The sequence below is a fragment of the Cnephaeus nilssonii genome (assembly GCF_951640355.1).
Source record: "Cnephaeus nilssonii genome assembly, chromosome: 5".
NCBI classification, from domain to species: Eukaryota; Metazoa; Chordata; class Mammalia; order Chiroptera; family Vespertilionidae; genus Cnephaeus; species Cnephaeus nilssonii.
In genome coordinates, this window is record NC_137076.1 from 36,441,657 (window position 1) to 36,461,166 (window position 19,510).

Consider the following 19,510-nt stretch of genomic DNA (forward strand, 5'->3'; position numbering starts at 1 on the left):
TCCATCTCTCTTCATTTCTTCTTGTTACAACAGTCCCTTTAGCATATCTTGCATTGCTGTTTTGGTGGTAATTAACACTTTTAGTGTTGTTGTTGTTTTTTTCTGTCTGCAAAGCTCCTAATTTCACCTTCAACTTTGAGTGATACCCTTACTGGGTAGAGTAGTGGATTCATTCCTCTATATACTTTATCCCGCCGCCTTCTGGCCTAAAGTTTTTCTACTGAGAAATCTGCTCACAGTTCCTCTGAAAGGGTCCACACATGAACTTACTTGGATCACTCTCTCTGAGGTGCAGTGTTGGTGCAGAAACTTGAAATGATCCAGGGTCATATAGGGAGAAAATAAATTGTATGGCATCATGGAAAGAACTTGGGGGCAGCTTTTTCCCGGACAAAAGTCCCCATCAACTTGGTCCACAGTGCCTGCCCCACCCTGGTGATTCACTGAGATCCTGCCTCATCCAAGTTGTTTTCAGTGGCTTTTCCATATGAATGACATTTTTGGCTCAGATTTCAAATTTTTCTAAAAGCTTTCAGTTGGAATAAATCTTCCCCATACCTCTTGATAAGTGGCTTGAGGCCTAGCATAAGCAGCAGCTTGCCAAGGTTCACAGCGTGGCCTCTCCTGGGCCAAGACAAGTAGTAGCCATCTGAAAATCATTCTGTAGCTTGTGCTGGTCACAGGCCAGTGGCTGACTTTTAAACTTATGGGAGGCTCCAGAGCCAGTGCACCTGATTGACACCATACCAGATTAGAACCCTTCCATATCCATGAGTGACAAAGGGGTGGGCTGTTGAACATCGAAGCCCCACTGAAGCAAGTCCTGCTCCATAGGGTGTTTACTGCAAAGCAAGTCTTTCACTGTAGTTGTAACTAGTCCTCACAACTAGTTGGCCTGGGGGTAAATTCCTCCCAGTGACACCATTAGCAATCAAGGCTCAACTACAATAGGACAGTGCAAAGAGATCACACAGGGGTGTACCTAGAATTCCCAGATTAGGTTACATAGGCTGAGCCACTGGGTCCTATAGGACAGTTACTACACAAGGCCAGGAGATCTAGCAGCTCTACCGAATACAATTTCAGGAGATCTAGCAGCTCTACAGAATACATAGAAACAGCCAAAATGTGGAAACAAACAAACAAACATGTCACAAATGAAAGAAGAGATCTCCAGGAAAAGAACTAAATAAAATAGAAGGAAGCAAACTATGAGATACAGAGTTCAAAACAATGGTTATAAGGATGCTCAAGGAACTTAATGAGAGCTTCAAGGATCTTAGTGAGAATGTGAAGGAACATGGGGTAATTGGTTCTATTGGCATGTGGCTGACTTTCTTCAGGAGTTTTAATACACGCCAGCCTATGTTCCAACATGCACTAAGCCATATCCCAGCTGTGTGCATTTGTTAACTTATGGTGACTGATGAATGCATGCATTTATTAGACCTATTCAGTATAAATTTTCAATTAAAATAATACATAAAGAAAACTTTTCTGTGAAATTAAACTTTTCATACATAATTTTAATACACAAATGTGTCTATATAAGTAAAAAGAAGTAAACTAATGAAATTGTCAAATTTTTAACATACACATTCAGAATATCTACTTTATTATGTAGTAGAATTTTGGCCTTAGCAGATACCTCCTCAGCCAAATCAGTCATTCATACAGAGGTTTTACTGTATATTAGTTATTATCATTGCTTTATTTATTATTGGTATTAGTGTACTTTTGCCTACTTCGGTCTATGTCCATAACTCCTTCTTGTCCTAACTCCTTCCTGTGTTCCGTTTTACATCTAATTGTGCCAAATTGCAAGGGTCAAAGTTTGGCCTTCAAATTTCTAACATGTAGGTTCAGTAGAATTAAGTGGTAAAAAAGAGTTGTCCATGAAAAAGTGTGAACATAGAAAGGAAGACATTATAAATAACAGGAAAAGTGATTTCAGAGTAAAGATGTCAAGGTACATTAAATGACGATATAATAAATGAGTACATAATCCAGGAGATGAAAGTTCCTTAATTAGGCATTTTTCATTTTTATATTACCTAGTATGCAAAGTAGATTTGATCAGTGTGTTTTAGACCTCTCAGTAGAGTTAGCTTTCATGTGTTTTTTCAATTTGTACAGGTGTTCTTGATGTTCTTACTTTTAGTGCTCTCAGTACTTATTGATCTGATGATGATTGTATACATTCATGCTATAAATAAAAACTGGCATGGATATGTAATTATTGAATGCAATTTGACAAATTACTAATATATACCTTTGCCCCAACCACTCTGTCCAAATTTGTGCTCAAGACCATTAATTTATTTCGGCCTGCATTATTCGATTATGTTTCCCAAATGTGTAGTGCAGTGTCTTCACATTATGTGTTTTGTTTTGTTTTGTTTTGTTTTATTCATGGAAGAAAGTAATAAATCAGTATTGTCAGAAAGGCTTTACCAGATTTCTCATTTTCACAAGTATTTGCATTTTTGAGGCAAATAGTTTGTATTTTCATATAAGATATGTATATGTATTTTTGCTTATGATATAAATAAACTTATATGAAGGTTGAAGTTGAGAATTATCTTACAATTCTAAAACTGTGGGGATTCAGATATTAGTGTCCTATAAGAAAATATTACCCCCCACAAAGCTTTCCTCCATCCTTTTGATTTCCTTGGCATTTCTGAGGATATTTTATTTTGTCTTCAGTGCACTCCTATCTCCATTTGCTACCCTTCTAGATTGATTTTGTTACATTTTATATCATGCTAAAAATGTTCTTAAGAGTATAATCTATACTAATAAAGGGTAATATGCCAATTAGACTGGATGTCTTCCTGATGACTTTCTGGATGTCCTTCTTGACAAAGTCGGGCCCACGGTGAAGCCACCCAGTGTCCTGGGCCCCTGCGGCCAGCGTGGGCGAAGCCGGCCTGGGTCCCAGGTGCCTGTGGCCAGCCAGAGGGAGGGAAGCTTGGGTTCTGGGTGCCTGTGGCTGGCTGGAGGAGGGAAGCCTGGGTCCCAGGTGTGGGGGCCAAGGCAGAGGCGTTTAGGGGTGATCAGGCCAGCAGGGAAGCATTTAGGGGCAATCAGGCAGGCAGGCAAAGGTGGTTAGGGGTGACCAGGCAGGCAGGCGAGCAGTTAGGAGTTAGTGGTCCTGGATTGTGAGAGGGATGTCCGATTGCCGGTTTGTAGGATTGGGCCTAAACCAGCAATTGGACATCCCCCAAGGTATCCTGGATTGGAGAGGGTGCAGCCTTGCCTGAGGGACCTTCCCACCCCATGCACAATTTTGTGCACTGGGCCTCTAGGAAGATATGAACACATTTAAGTAATATCCATATAACCCATGCTACTATTCAAGTACCACCATTGTCTATTGTTGACGGAACATTATGGTACATACTACAATATATAAAAGTCAGTGATAAATTCTTTTTTATATCCCCACAGTTTTATCAAATTGACCAATCTCTGTACCTTAACTACCACTTCCCTTCTCACTCTTATTGATAGCTTAACACATTGCGGGCAGATTCTCATTTTTTCATATTACACAGTGTTTTATATAAATGTTAAAGGCATGCCTTAAAATTAAATACCCATTGCAGTTTGAAGTTATTTATTACATGTTTTTACAAGCTAATATCTTTTTAAAGTATGATACTTTGTAAAATGTTTTCTGTACTCGTTCAATAGAAACTTATCTGGCCACTGGGTAAAGCTAGCAATGAAACTACTGGTGTACAATGTGTTAAGTCACATTTTTCCAAAATATGAGTAATTATCAATTAAAGCACAATTTTGTACCTTTCAACCAAGTAAAAGATACTGGAATAGGAAATCATAAGTGTCATAGATACCCTTAAAGATGTGAATACTTGTAAAGATTCTTGTCTCTCTCTGTGTGTGTGTGTGTGTGTGTGTGTGTTTATATTCATGCATACACAAATCCAACTGCTTCTTTCCTTTACATGAAATTCTTGAGTTACTTACCAGCAGAAAAATTAATGGTTCCATGGTCCTTTCTAGCTATAGCCATATTCATTGATAGTTTGTATTTTCATTTGAGATCACCCCCTTTTTGTCTCTGGATTGATTACATTCTAGTTGTAGTTTCCTAGCAGCAAGACTTTTCCCTGTTCTACAGACCATGGCAACTGCTTAAAGTTCCTCCTCATTGTGACTCTACAATCTCCATTAAACTTTACTTCTAACTACTTTTCATAGGAATAAATGTGACTTGTCCCCATCGTATATGCGTCCTACAGTATAAACATTTTAGCTTCAATAATGTTGATTACACTGTTGCCTTGGTCTCAGATTATTTTCTCAACAATGAACCATACTGTTGTTCAAGTATGTCAAGTTCCTGAAAAAGGTTTAACCCTATTTAGAATATTTTACAAGGAACCCAGACATCAATAATCATCAGTAACTTTTTCTATAAGGTCAATGAAATAACAGAGACATTTCATATCTGCACATAAATATGTCTCATTTGTGAAGAAAACCACTGTCAGTAGGAAAAGGATATTTAGAAGAAGAGAGAGGTGAGTAAAAAGTAGAGTGGGAATAATTTAATAGGTAAATGGACTAGCTGGCAGTTTAAAATTGCCAATATGGGCAGACCCATATTCAGTATCCTACCCGTGGGAGAGGTTTGTTGGTAATGTCTGACCACTGGATACCTGTCAGTGTCTTTCTATTTTCCCTCCATTTTAGTAACTCCATTACAAATTTTCATTTATTGCCTCATGGAATTTTTCACTTTCTCTCTAGCTTTAATCACAACTATTTATAAAGCACCTACTTAAAACTATGACTGTGTTAAATTCTCTGTTGTATTTTTCTAAGGCTACTATAACAAAACACCACAAGATGAGTGATTTCACAGAGATTGATTGCCTGAAAATTCTAGAGAATAGAGTTCCAAAATCAGCGTCCAAATGTCATAATCTCTGAAGATACTAGGGAAGGATTTATTCTAGGCTTATCTTTTGACTCCCAGTTGTTCCTAGCCCCATGCAGCATGATTCAGTTTGGACACGATTCTTTTCCCCTGCCTTAATTTGCCACTTTAAAAATTGAATTAACCTTCCCTCCCCAAATTCCAGTTACCTGATTTAACTAATTATGTCTTTTTGTCTGCTATGGCTTTATTCTCAAATTAGAACACGTTTTGTGGTACTCGGAGTTTACCAAACATTCAAAGAAGAAATAACATCTATCCTTCTCAAACTATTTAAAAAATTTAAGAGGAAGGAACACTTCCGAGCTCTTGTTACAGGCTAGTATACCCCTAATTCCAAAACCAGATAAAGACACTCCAAAGAAAGAGAATTATAAGCCAACATGCCTGATGAACATAGATGCTAAAATCTTTAACAAAATGTTAGCAAATCAGATCCAGCAATACATTTAAAAGATCATACATCATGACCAAGTGAGATGTATTCTGAGAATGTAAGGCTGGCACAAAATTTGCAAATCAATAATTGTGATACAACACATAAACTGATTGCAAGACAAAAATTACATGATTACATCAGTAGATCCAGAAAAAAGCATTCAACAAAACCCAACACCCATTTTTGATGAAAAACTCTCAACAAAGTAGGAATAGAGGGATCATACCTCAACATAATAAAAGCCATATATATTACAAACCTACAGGCAACATCATAGTCAATGCGCAGAAACTAAAACCATCTCACCTAAGAACAGGAACAAGATAGAGATGCCCCTTTCACCACTCTTGTTCAACATAGTACTGGATGATTTGCTATAGCTATCAGACAAGAAGAAGAAATAAAAGGCATCCAAATTGGAAAGGAGGAAGTAAAACTGTCATTTTTTGCAGATGACATGATATTTTACATAGAAATGCCTAAAGACTCTATCAAAAACTTCTAGATTTAATAAATGAATTCAGCAAATTGCAATATACAAAATTAACACTCAGAAATATATGGAATTTTTATGCACCAATAATGAACTCTCAGAAAGAGAAACTGAAAAACAATGCATTTACCATTGCAACAAAAATTTAAGATACTTAGGAATAAATTTAAGCAAGGAAGTAAAAGACCTGTATTCTGAAAATGACAGGATGTTGAAAATAGAGATAGAGGGAGATATAAGCAAGTGAAAGAATATACCATGTTCATAGATTGGTAGAGTCAACATAATTAAAATGTCCATACTACTCAAAGCAATCTATATATCCAATGCATTCTGTAGTATAATACCACCACACAGACCTAGAACAAACTCTTCAAAAATTTATATGGAACCAAAAAAGACCCTGAATAGCCTCAGCACTCTTGAGAAAGAAGAATAAGGTTGGAAGAATCACAATACCAGATATCAAGTTATACTATAAAGCCATTATACTTAAAAAACCTGGTATTGGCACAAAAACAGGCATATAGATAAAGAGAACAGAACAGAGAACCCAGAAATTGACCCAAGCCATTATGCTCAATTAATATTTGACAATGGAGGCAATAGAATCAAGACAGTCTCTTCAATAAATGGTGTTGGGAAAATTGGACAGGTACATATAAAAAAATGAAACTAGACCACCCACTTACACCATAAATAAGATTAAACTCAAAATGTATAAAAAACTTAAATGTAAGTCATAAATCCATAAAAATCTTAGAAGAAACCATAGGCAGTAATATCTCAGTCATCTCTGGGAGCAATATGTTTATGGATACATCTCCCAGGGCAAAGGAAACTAAGGAGAAAATAAACAAATGGGACTACATCAAAATAAAATGCTTTTGCACAGCAAAAGAAACCATCAACAAAATGAAGAGATCCCACTGAATGGCAGAACATATTTGCCAATGATACATCTGATAAGGGGTTAATATGGAAGTCATACAACATAACAAAAGGAAGACACATAATCCAATTAAAAATGGGCAAAGAACCTAAATAGACACTTCTCCAAAGTGGACATACAGATGGCCAAGAGACATATGAAAAAATGCTTAAAGTCACTAATAATCCAAGAGATTCAACTTAAAACAACAATGAGGTATCATCTCACCCTTGTCAGAATGGCTATCATCAACAAATCAACATAGGACAATTTTGGCATGGATGTGGAGAACAGGGAACCCTACCTAGTACACTGCTGGTCAGAATGGATCCTGGTACAGCCACTGTGAAAAACAGTATGAAGTTTCCTCGAAAAAATAAAATATGGAACTCACATTTGACCCAGTGATCCCACTTCTAGGAATATATCCTAAAAAATCAGAAACACCAGTCAGAAGTGATATATGAACCTGATGTTCATAACTAAGATTTGGAAACAGCCTAAGTGCCCATCAGCAGGTGAGTGGATTAAAAAAAACCCAACACCTGTGATATATCTACACAATGGAATACTATGCAGTTGAAAAAAAGAAATAACTCTTACTATTTGAAACAGTGTGGATGGACCCGAAGAGTATTAAGCTAAGGGAAATAAGCCAGTCAGAGAAAGACAAGTATCACATAATCTTACTAATATGTGGAATCTAATGAACAAAATAAACTGATGAACAAAATAGATTCAGAGACAAAGAAGCATGGAACAGACTGACACATTTCAGAGTGAAGGCAGGGGTAGGAAGTGGGTAATGATTAACTGGGGAATTTATATGCATATATGCATAGCCCATGGACACAGACAGTAGTGAGGTGAAGGTTTGGGGTGGAGCAGGAACAAGATGGAGGGGGGCATTGGGAAAAGTGGGGGACATCTATAATACCCTCAACAATAAAAATACATAAATTGGAAAATAAGAAAAAATTGAAAGGGATTCAAAAATGATGGGAATGAAATAAAAGAAAATAAGCTAGAGAAGAAAATATATATTAAGTCCTACTCAAGTGGATGCCCATTTTCAAGATCATGTATCTTTACTCAAAGATCCTGAGAGCAAGCAATCTATATCATTCATCATTTTTTTTTTGTAGAGTTTTTGGAGGAAGCTGTTTACTTCCCAAAGTCATCTAGTTATGGAAATATTATAGTGTATCTCTCATCAAATCTCTAGTAGGATTGGATGTCCAGTTTTATAATCAGAAGCACAATCTTATGAGGAACAGTGACTTTATTAGTCTACTAGATGTCCAGTGCATAATTCATGCACTGGTGGGGTCCCTTGGCCTGGCTGGCATTCGGGGTTGTTTGGGGCCAATGGGGGCCGGCTGGTGGGGGAGGGACCCAAAGAGGTTGGCTGGCCGAGGAGGGACCATGGTAGGGCTCCAGAGCATGTCTGGTCTGTCGTGCCCAGTCCCAATCTACTGGACCCCAGCAGCAGGCTAACCTACGGGTGCAAGCATCTTCCCTCTGGTGGTCAGTGTGCATCATAGCGACTGGTGGAATGGTTGAACGAATGGTCGAATGAATGGTTGGACACTTAGCATATTATGCTTTTATTATATAGGATGTCCTGGAGTTGAAAACATTATTCATTATTAAGAACATCTGAAATAGTAATTTTAGGCTGAGTTCTTTTGAGCTTGACATTTTTCTGGTTTCTCTTTCAATGTATTCATTCGCTGTTATAGTTACATATAATATAGAGTTATATCCATCTTTGTCCCCTTTTTATCCTTATCTGCGGATATTTTAGGGAGAATACAAGAGAGAGAGGGAAAAACAGAGAGGAACATTGATGTGAGAGAAACACATCGATTGGTTGCCTCCTGCACGAGCCCCAACCAGGTTGTCGGTATGTCAGGTCCCCGGATAGTCAAGGCTGGTGGGAGCACAGAGGCCTTGTTAGCAATACACCAGAATGGCCAAAGGCTGCTCTGGGCATGAGCCTAAATGGAATGTTCAAGGACTCTGAGCCTGGATATCCTAATTAGGCCAAGATACCATAAGCGGGTGCAAGGACACATGGTACACTGTGTCCTTTGTAGCCAATATGATTGATGTGACTATTGCCAAGAAGCCTTCTTTGTGTAAATGGTATAAAAGTAGGTTACTGACCAGTCTAGTCAGCTGAGGATAGAGGTAGAAGAAGTCTGCTGGAGTATGGAGAGAGAGCACCTAGGATGGAGTTGTGTGAAGAAGTCTGCTAGAGAGAGCAGCTGGGCAGGAGAGACAGGAGAAGCTGCTGAGCCGGAGAGCTCAGATACCACTACCATGTGAGGCGGTGAGTCTAGGAGGCAGCATGAGGCTGCTCAGTTAATAGCTGTGGGTACAGAGATGATGCTGTTTATGGGAAAGATATAAGTTCACCAGCCAGTGTCTGGCTGCCTGCCTGTGTGGACTTTGCTGTGAGGATTGTTCTGCAATAAAGACTCATTCTTCTATACCCACAACCTCTCATTGCTTCTCCGTCCAAGACCCGGTGTCCTAGGATGTCCAGCCCCAGTCAGAGGGACTCAGACCCCACACCTGTTACTAGAGAGCAGAGGATAAAGGAGGAACTTGGACTAAGTTCCCAACAGTTAGTACAGTGGGCAGGGTTCAAGCAGGAACCAGCCTTGGCTTAGCCGGATAGGAGAATTTAGAAGAATACATGGACTCACAGCCACCCAGAACCACTCAGAGCACCAGAGCTCGTTCAGGGCTCTGCTAGTGCTCTGACACAGGGCCATGTCTGGGAGGAGCCTGCAATCCAGGTACAAACCGGGACCCTTTGATCTGCAGGCTGACTCTCTATCCACTGAGCCAAACTTGCTAGGGCAGATTGTCCCATTTAGAAATGAAACCTTATCCCCTGAGTATATAACTATGAACAATACTCTAATTTTCTGACAAGATAAGAATGTATCAAAGTGGGATATGTCATGGGAGAAATAAAACCAAGAACTTGAGTCTTTTGTAATAATTTCATTTAGCAAGCATTTATGGCAATTTTTCAAGTGTTGGTTTTTTTGTTTTTGTTTTTTTCCATTACAGATAATAATAGAACTTTAGATCAAGGCGGACTTAGCTGTTTTGAAACTTGGATAGGTTTGAATTTAAAATGTCACCAGCTCTTTTTAAAAATTCAGATCTCTGAAGAATGAGGTAGACCTTGATGTTTCTATTTGATATGATTATTTTGCATACACCTGAAGTATTTTGCCCATAAAATGAGCTGTTGTTTTCTCTTTTGAGAATAGCAAAAATATTCTCCAGGTAGAAAAAATTAAAACGTTAATTATTGTAGCTATAGTTATTTTTATACTTTGGTCTTTTAACTTTTATAATAGTTAAAACTGATTCATAGTTTACTATTGCAGTATTAAAATATTCTGAATTTCACTACATATTTACCATTGCTGGTGAATATTGTACTTTCAAATGTTTTCTGTTTTACTTAGCATCCTTTTGTTTCAACTTTAGCATTATTTGTAAGACAGTTCTTATAATAAACTCTCAGCTTTTTTTTTTTAAGGATTATTGTTTTCTCTCCTGCATTTCTGGGCAATTTGCCAGGTAGAGTATTCTTCTTTGGCAGTTTTTTCTTTAAGCACTTTTCACATATCATCCCACTCCCTCCTGGCCTGCAAGATTTCTGCTGAGAAATCTGCAAATGACTAGGGGAGTTCCCTTGTATGTGATGAATCCCTTATTTTTTGCTTCTTTCACAATTCTCCCCTTGTTTCTGATTTTTGACAATTCTATTATAATGGGTCTCAAGGTAATCTTTGGGTTGATATTGTTTTCGGTTGTTCAAAGCTCCTTGAAACTGAATATTCATATCCCTCCCTAGATTTGGGAAGTTTCAGCCATTATTTCTCTAAATAAACTTTCTATTCTCTTCTCTCTTCTCCTTTTAAGTCTCACATAATATGTACATTTTATTACAAAGGTCCTATATGCTTTCATTTTCTTTCTTTTTTGTTTCACTAACTGCCTAATATTAAATAGCTTGTATATGAAAAGTTCACGGATTCTTTCTTTTTCCAGGTGCATAGACAGGTATGCCTCTCAGTAGTTCCCTGGGGAGCAAGACCCAGGTTATAGGGTTTCTTCCAGATTCACAGTTAAGCTGAGGTCTGCAGCCCATCCTCTGAGAACATGGACAGGCACAATTCCTAAAAGGTCTCTGGAAAGGCAGGACTACTACTAGACCATGACTAGGATGGTTTGGAGGCAAGTTACAGGGCTGTTTCAAGATCTATAGTCAGAATGAGTTCTATGGCCTAACTTCCAGGGGAACAAACTGGTTGATCCCTCTCTGGTTCCTTGTATAATCTTGCTGGTGTCTGGAGCAAGGCCAACGTGAGCTTTAGCCCTGTCCACAAGGGGATAGGGCTATTTTTGGATTTATATCTTGGCCTGACCACCTGCAAAAATGACCGGAGAACTGGATGGCTGGGGGCAGTACAGGATGGCCATGTCCTTCGGGGGGGTGGGGGAACTCCAATAGGATCACGCAGATCTGTTTCACATACTCAGTGATGGATTGCGGATTGCTAGCAGTAGTGATGGCCTGTTCAGTTGAGTTGGAAAGCATATCCCCTGCTACCTGGACTTGAGCCCCTGTTCTCTCTGGTATTTTATTTATTTACTAGAGGCCTGGTGCACGAAATTTGTGCACTGGGGAGGGTGTCCCTCAGCCCAGCCTGCATCCTCTCCAATATGCGACCCCTCAGGGGATGTCCAACTGCAGGTTTAGGCCCGATTCCACAGGGATCGGGCCTAAACCTGCAGTTGGACATCCCTCGTGGAATCGGGCCTAAACCTGCAGTTGGACATCCCTCTCACAATCCGGGACCGCTGGCTTCTAACTGCTCACCTGCCTGCCTGATTGCCCCCTAACTGCTCTCTTGCTGGCCTGATTGACACCTAACTGCTCCTCTGAGGGTCTAATTGCTCCCAAATACCCTCCCCTGCTGTCCTGATCACCCCCAAGGCTTTTATTAGTATAGATATGACCCTGCACAGAAAATTTTACTAACCCTGCTTTACAATAAGGGCTTGACAATTGAATCATTAGGACCAGACACCAAGATTTCCTTTCTTTGAATAGTGGAGGGAACAATTATCTTGTCTTTAAGTTGCCCGGAAATTAAAATGAGAAAATGACTTAAAAAAGTATAAAAGTATAAAAGCACCATATAAAGACAACTCTTTAAAATGAAAACCACTATTTTTATTCTCCCCTTCCTTCCTTTACAGCTTTTATTTAAACTTTGAAATTTATAAAAATTTCACTCCAATTTTCATTTCTTTACATTCAATATTATTTTGTATTGGTTTCAGGTTTTATATTAGTTACAGAATAGTGGTTAGACAATCATATACTTTACAAAGTGTTCCCTTATATTTCTAGTACTCACCTGGCATCATACCATCATTACAACACTATTGACTATATTCCCTATTTAAGTGACAATGGGTTTACAGGTTCCCTTCAGTCTTTCTTTTGTGTTGCTCATCCTTCCTTTTCTTTCTCAATTCTTCCCTTATTTTCTTTATATAGTATCTCAATTGGCCATCAAAGCTCAGTGAAGGCACTGGGACACGCTTCATCCATTTTACAGACCAGGAAACTGAGGCCAATTCCAGTTGGCTGTGGAACTTGACTCAGCACACAGGAAGCCCTCAGAGCCATGCTCTTTGTGCTTCCTAAGGGGCAGTCGCCCAGCAAACAGAACAAACCTTCCAGTCAGGCTTCCGAGCTTCTTTCTCGAGCACCTCTTCATTGCGGATGCTCCACATTCATTCCTCTCTCCGTCCCCTGCCCCCATTCTTTACTGCCCCTGCTTCTCCGGAGCAGGTGGAAGGCTTCGCACTCACTGCCTAGGAATGCTCTGCCATGGGGCAGGGCACCGCCAGCTTGTTTTTGGGTCAAGGCAGGAGCAGGAGTCAATGCCTCTGAAGTGTGAAGGCCGCCTGAGCGAGGCCCATTAGCACTGGGAGCTTCTCTGAATCACATCAGTCAGTGCAGCACCCCTCCACTGAGGTGGCACCACCCCTCAACCCCCGCCTCAGGGGTAGGGTCCTTGACCCTCTGTCTGGGAGTCCTTCCATGCCCCTTGATCCCTGGCTGGGCTTTAGTACCGACCTGGCATCATACCATCATTACAACACTATTGACTATATTCACCCGTGTCTTGGGGCCACTGCAGAACCTGTCTCTCTGCAGATGAGGCAGATTCTCTTGGTCTCCGCGAAGCTATGAATCTGTGGCCAGAGGCCAGGTCTGGGTCTCAGCAACCCCATGCCTGCAGTGTTCCCAGGGACCCCCAGGAGCAGCTAGACGGGTCTGGCCTCACCTCCCCGGGGTGGTGATGCTACCAGGGACCCCCGGGAACGGCGGGCGGCGATGCTCCCAGAGACCCCCAGGAGCGGCTAGGCGGGTCCGGCCTCGCCTCCCCAGGGCGGTGATGCTCCCAAAGCCCCATGGGAGCGGCTAGGTGGTCCGGCCTCGCCTCTCCGGGGCAGTGATGCTCCCAGGGACCCCTGGGAGCAGCTAGGCAGTCCAGCCTCGCCTGCCCGGGCCGGTGATGAACCAGGACCCCTCCAGTGCCATCTGGCTCTGCCCACCCCACCGCCTCCCCAGCCATGGCCTGGTACCTTGTGGGCTGTGTCTGGCGCTGCCCGCAGGGCCTCCTCCACTCCCGATGGACCCCTATCCCCGGAAGCAGGCCATGGTGCTGCCTGCCCTGCCTTCGTATGCAAATTAACTGCCATATTTGGTGGGTTAATTTGCATACTCACTCTGATTGGCTGTGGACATAGCGAAGGTATGGTAAATTTACATATTTGTCTATTATTAGGTAAGATTTATTTTATATATTTATTTTTTAAAAAATAAACCTTTATTGTTCAGATTATTACAATTGTTCCTCTTTTTTCCCCTGATAGCTCCCCTCCACCTGGTTCCCAACCCACCCTCTGCCCTTACACCCCCCTCACTGTCCTCATCAATAGGTGTACGATTTTTGTTCAGGCTCTTCCCACACCCCCACACCCCTTTCACCCCGAGAATTGTCACTCCAGTCCCTTTCTATGCCCCTGATTCTATTATATTCATCAGTCCATTCTGTTTATCAGATTTTTTATTCACTTGATTTTTAGATTCACTTGTTGATAGATATGTATTTGTTGTTCATAATTTTTATCTTTACCTTTTTCTTCTTCTTCCTCTTCTTAAAGAATACCCTTCAGCATTTCATATAATACTGGTTTGGCGGTGATGAACTCCTTTAGCTTTTTCTTATCTGTGAAGCTCTTTATCTGCCCTTCAATTCTGAATGATAGCTTATTGGGTAGAGTAATCTTGGTTGTAGGTTCTTGCTATCATCACTTTGAATATTTCTTGCCACTCCCATCTGTCCTGCATAGTTTCTGTTGAGAAATCAGCTGACAATCGTATGGGTGCTCCCTTGTAGTTAACTGTTTTTCTCTTGCTGCTTTTAATATTCTCTCTTTGTCTTTTGCTCTTGGCATTTTAATTATGATGTGTCTTGGATTCCTTTTGTTTGGGGTTCTGTGTGCTTCCTGGACTTGTAAGTCTATTTCTTTCACCAGGTGGGGGATGTTTTCTGTCATTATTTCTTCAAATAGGTTATCAGTATCTTGCTCTGTCTCTTCTTCTGGCACCCCCATAATTCGGATGTTGGTACGCTTGAAGTTGTCCCAGAGGCTCCTTACACTATCTTCATATATTTGGATTCTTTTTTCTTTTTGCTTTTCCTGTTGGGTGTTTTTTGTTTCTTTGTATTTCAAATCTTTGACTTGATTCTTGTGATCCTCTAGTCTGCTGTTGGATCTCTGAATATTATACTTTATTTCAGTCAGTGTATGCTTAATTTCTAGTTGGTCCTTTTTCATATCCTTGAGGGTCTCACTAAATTTATCGGCCTTTTTCTAGAAAATTCTTGAAAAACCTTATAACCGTGGTTTTGAACTCTATATCCAGTAGTTTGCTTTCCTCCATTTCTTTCATTTGTGACCTGTTTCTTTGTCTCCACAGTTTCGCTGCTTCCCTGAGTTGATAGAGTGGCTTTGTGTGCTAGGTGTCCTATAGGGCCCAGTGGCTCAGCCTCTCCAGTTATCTGAGATGGACACTTGGTGCACCCCTTTGTGGGCTGTGTGCACAATCTTGTTTTAGTTAAGCCTTGATTGTTGTTGGTATCACTGGGAGGAATTGACCTCCAGGTCAATTGGCTGTGAGGATCAGCTGTGTCTATGCTGGGAGAACTTCTGTGCTAGAGACACCCTTATGAGGCAAGACTTGCTTCAGTGGGGCTTTGGTGCTCACTGAGTCTGCCCCTGAGTGTGTCCATTATGGATCTGAGGAGTTGTAATCTGAATGGTCCTACTCTGACCCCTGGGTACATTGGCTCTTGGATCTCCATGGAGGTGCTAATTTCGCCTCTGCCTGAGGCCACCCAGCAGGACCTATGGAGAGATCTTCAGATTCCTCTTTCTGTTTGGGTTTTGGAGGTGCCCAGATGAGGCCCATCTGTGAAGCAATCCAAGCTGCTGTGGGGCCTTGGGCCTTCTTTTGGATGTTCTGGGTCTCACTGACTCAGCTGCAGTTTGTTAGGTAAGTTTAGAATTCAAAGGACCAGGCCATTCATATGCAAAAGCCTCTGCACTCAGCTTGGATGGGGCAGAGTCTCAGGGCAGAGCAAACAGTAATGGCTTCCTGTCAGCCCTGCCCTAAGAGGCCCCCTGGGTCTCAGTGTCCTGCGGTAATCGCTGCAAGCACATCTGAGAGAAAGCCCCCCTCAAGTTTCGCCCATTGACAGACAGTCCAGTTTCTCCCCTTATAAGTCTGGGTCCCCAGAGTCTCGCCTGGAACTGGAGTTCAGAGCAGTCAGGAGCTTTTGTCTCCCTCCTGCTTGAAAAAGACAGCCACGTACTCAGTTGCCAGCCCTCTCCGCGCGTGTGCCTCCATACCTCGGCACTTCCGCAGCTCCTCTGAGTTTCAGTGTGCTTTTCTCTTTCCTTCTAGTTGTAGAATTTCCACTCAGCCAGCCTTCCTGTGGTTCTAGATGATGTCAATTTTGTCTTTTAGTTGTAGTTTTGAAGTGATTGTGTGAGGCAGCAGTTCAGGTGTTTACCTTGGTTTCTCTCTCTCTGGTATTTTCTTGATCTCGCAACCACCTTTCCCAATGAGAGAGCCACACTGACTAGCAGGGACCACCAGCCTCAGGGTGACTGGGGGTCTACTGGCAGCTGTGCTCTTAGTCATACAGCTGCTGATGTCCTCTTCCAGTTTGTCAATGATTATAGCAAAGGTTTTGAAGATAGCAGTACTGAATCCAGCCAAAGTGATAATTCTCTCAGGACAATTCCCTTCTGAGATATTGATAAGTGCATCACTCTTCTTGCACATTTTAACTGATTCTCCTTTTTTTCCCATGATACTGCCAACTTCCTTTCCAAGCGTAAGTAGCCGGATGGTGAGAGTAATGTTTAATCCACTTTCAATCACACCGGTGTCTATGTTGTGCAGTATTCTGGGGAACTGGACTTTGAATGGTCAAGTCTTTGGTCACTGGTGGGGGGTGGGGTGGGAGATTGAAAGCCCAAAACTGCAGGTGCCAGGCGACTGAGGGGAAAAGGGGAAGGGCAGAAGGGGAAAGGTGGGATGCCAAGGGTCAGAACAATAGGGGTGGGCAGGCAGGAGAGAGCACAGGCTGTGGCTGGCTGCTCCAGCTGCTTCCTCTGTTGGTCTGGATGCTTCCTCATATTTTTAGTTCATTTCCACATTGCATACTCAGATCTTTGATATCCTTAAAAATATAGTGGATTTTTGAAATATAATTTGAATTTTTTTGAAATATATTTTGAAATATAATTTGGATTTTCTAGTTTTTATTTTCTTTTTCTACCAGAGAAAACATGCTTCTAAAGATTTATGTGTCCTACAGAGAATTGTATTTTTTTTTTTAAACAACAGCAACAACAAAATTTTATCAAAAAAAGTACAAAGGAGTTGAGTGGCAAGTGTTATTTTCTATATTTCCACATTTTGAAGTAATTCTGTCCAAGAGTAAATGATGTCCAGAAGATGTTACAGGGCAGCAATGTAAAAAAAATAATTAAAAGCTTCTGATGTCAGACTCCTTCCTGTGTTCTCCATTATACTAAGCTAATGCTGTACTAATTGAGGTCTGCCATAAATGAAATCACACCACTGAGAGAACCATGAGTTATTAGCAAGAAGATGTAACTATTGCTCCTAGGACTTCAGATCAAAGGGAAGAGATGGGATTGTTGGAACCTGAGCCTTTGGAATAAGACCATTGGATCTAAGACTTTAAGCTGAGAAGGTTAGCCAACCTAGTACTGAAACCTATGGGAGTTGGTGAAGGATTCAAAGATCTGACACTCTAAATCCTTAAGGTAGCATGCTTGGCATCTGAGACAGTATCTCTGAGCCTGACAGTGCTTTTTCATATATGTACATATATGAAATTATAATTATAACATTATATATAGAGATGGGGCAAAAGTAGGTTTATAGTCATTGGAAGGGCAAATAATACAATAATTAATAATAAAAATAAATTCCATTACTAACAACTGTAAACCTACTTTTGCCCACCCCTGTAGTATATACAGTAATAATGTGCAGACTGAAAGCTACTATCTTTGTAAAGACTAGAGCTGTTAATAAGGCATGACTGAACAAGAATAGATCCAGAAACAAATGGTAGGGTGGGAGGTTAGAGAACAACCAAAGGACTTTTATGCAGGCATATTAGCATAACCAATGGACACAGACATTGGGGTGGTAGGGGCTTGCCCAGGGTGGGAATGGCTCTGGGGGTGGAGGGGGAGAGTCAATTGGGGAAAAAGGAGACATATGTAAAACTTTAGACAATAAAAAAAGGGGAAATTAGAATTTACAAGTTTTTAAATAATATTATTACTATAATGAACCAATGAAAAAATTTAGATTAATATATTGGTTAGGCAGCTGTGATTTGAGGTAAGCATATTCATAAGTCAAATAGTGAGAAAATTATTGAATTTTCATTTTACATTTTGCTTAGTGGTCACATGCTTGATGATAGTTATGTACTAAACCTTCTGTTTCCTTCTAATTTTGCTGATGAAATTTCCATTATATGAGTACATTACTAAGTCACCTTTCTGGTAATCATACTGATTTATGATAAAATAATGTCTTCTGTTAATATTATTGAATTTAGTGAGGTACAGAGGTGCATAATCCGGGCTGGCAGCGGGTGTTGCTTTGTTCAACCAGAAGGGAGACAAGCTCCTGATTCCTATGAAATCCAGTTTCTGGGGAGATGCGGGGGACCCAAACTCCTATGGGAAGAAGCTGGACTGTCTGCCATCGGGTCGGAAAGTGAGGGTGGCTTGCTTGCAGAGAAGTGCGCAGGAATAATTGTTTACTGCGCTGAGGTGTGGTATGCGGGGACATGGTCGGAGAGGCAGAGATGGCAGCCATCGCAGTTTGCCACGCCCTAGCCTAGTGATGCCCTGAGACTCTGCTCTGCACAATCTATAAACCCACCCAAGCTCCACCCAGCAGCTTTTGCATATGAATGACCTGCCCTATCGCAGCGTAACCAAATTATCTGCAGCTCTTGGGAGATAGCTCCAAAACCTCCAAACTCAAGCAAAGAAGAGAAAACTGTAGTTCTCGCTGTAGCTCCTGCTGGGGGGCCTCAGGAAGTAGGTGCCCTGCACCCCATTGGAGATCCAGGAGCCAGTGTACCTAGTGGTCCGTGTGAGACAGCAGATTTCAACTCCTCACATCCGTAAGTGACATGTTCAAGAGGCAGACTCAGTGAGCACCAAAGCCCCACTGAAACAAGTCCTGTACCATAAGCGTGTTTCCAGTACAGCAGTTCTTCCATTATAGACACAGCGGGTCCTCACAGACAATTGGCCTGGAGGTCAATTCCTCCCAGTGTACCAACAGCAATCAAGGCTTAACTACACCAAGACTTTGCACTCAGCCCACAAAGGGGTATACCAAGAGTGTCCACCTCAGATGATAGGGGAGGCTGAGCTACTGGCCCCCATAGGTCACCTACGACAAAAAGCCACTCCAAAAACACAGGGAAGCAGCCAAAATGTGGAGACAAAGAAACATGTCATGAATGAAAGAAATGGAGAAAAGCAAACTACAGGACGACATAGAGTTCAAAAGCACATTTATAAGGTTACTTAAGAATCTTGTAAATACCGCTGAGTAACTTGATGAGACCTCTGAGGAGCTTAATGCGACCCTCAAGGACCTTAATGAGAATGCCATTAAAAATGGAAAAGGACCAGTCAGAAATTAATCATACACTCTCTGAAATAAAGAATATACAGAAACTCAACTGTAGATCAACATACCCCAAGAATCAAAGCTAAGATCTCAAATATGATGAAACAAAAAACACCCAACCAGAAAAACAAAAAGAAAAAAGAATCCAAAAATATGAAGATAGTGTAAGGAGCCTCTGGGACAACTTTAAGCGTACCAACCTCTGAATTTTTGGGGTGCCAGAAGAAGAGAGAGAACAAAATATTGAAAACCTATTAGAAGAAATAATGACAGAAAACTTTCTA

The 19,510-nt window shown here is 41.1% G+C and overlaps 1 pseudogene across 1 annotated transcript; it reads right to left on the reverse strand.

Moving 5' to 3' along the window:
- Positions 1–11,278: 11,278 nt before the first annotated feature.
- LOC307099023 (poly(rC)-binding protein 2-like) lies at positions 11,279–18,395 on the reverse strand (annotated as a pseudogene). The gene is made up of 3 exons: positions 18,341–18,395; positions 16,033–16,414; positions 11,279–11,499 (listed from the first exon to the last, which is right to left on the reverse strand). The product of its transcript is annotated as a poly(rC)-binding protein 2-like (transcript).
- Between the last annotated feature and the right edge of the window lie 1,115 nt (positions 18,396–19,510).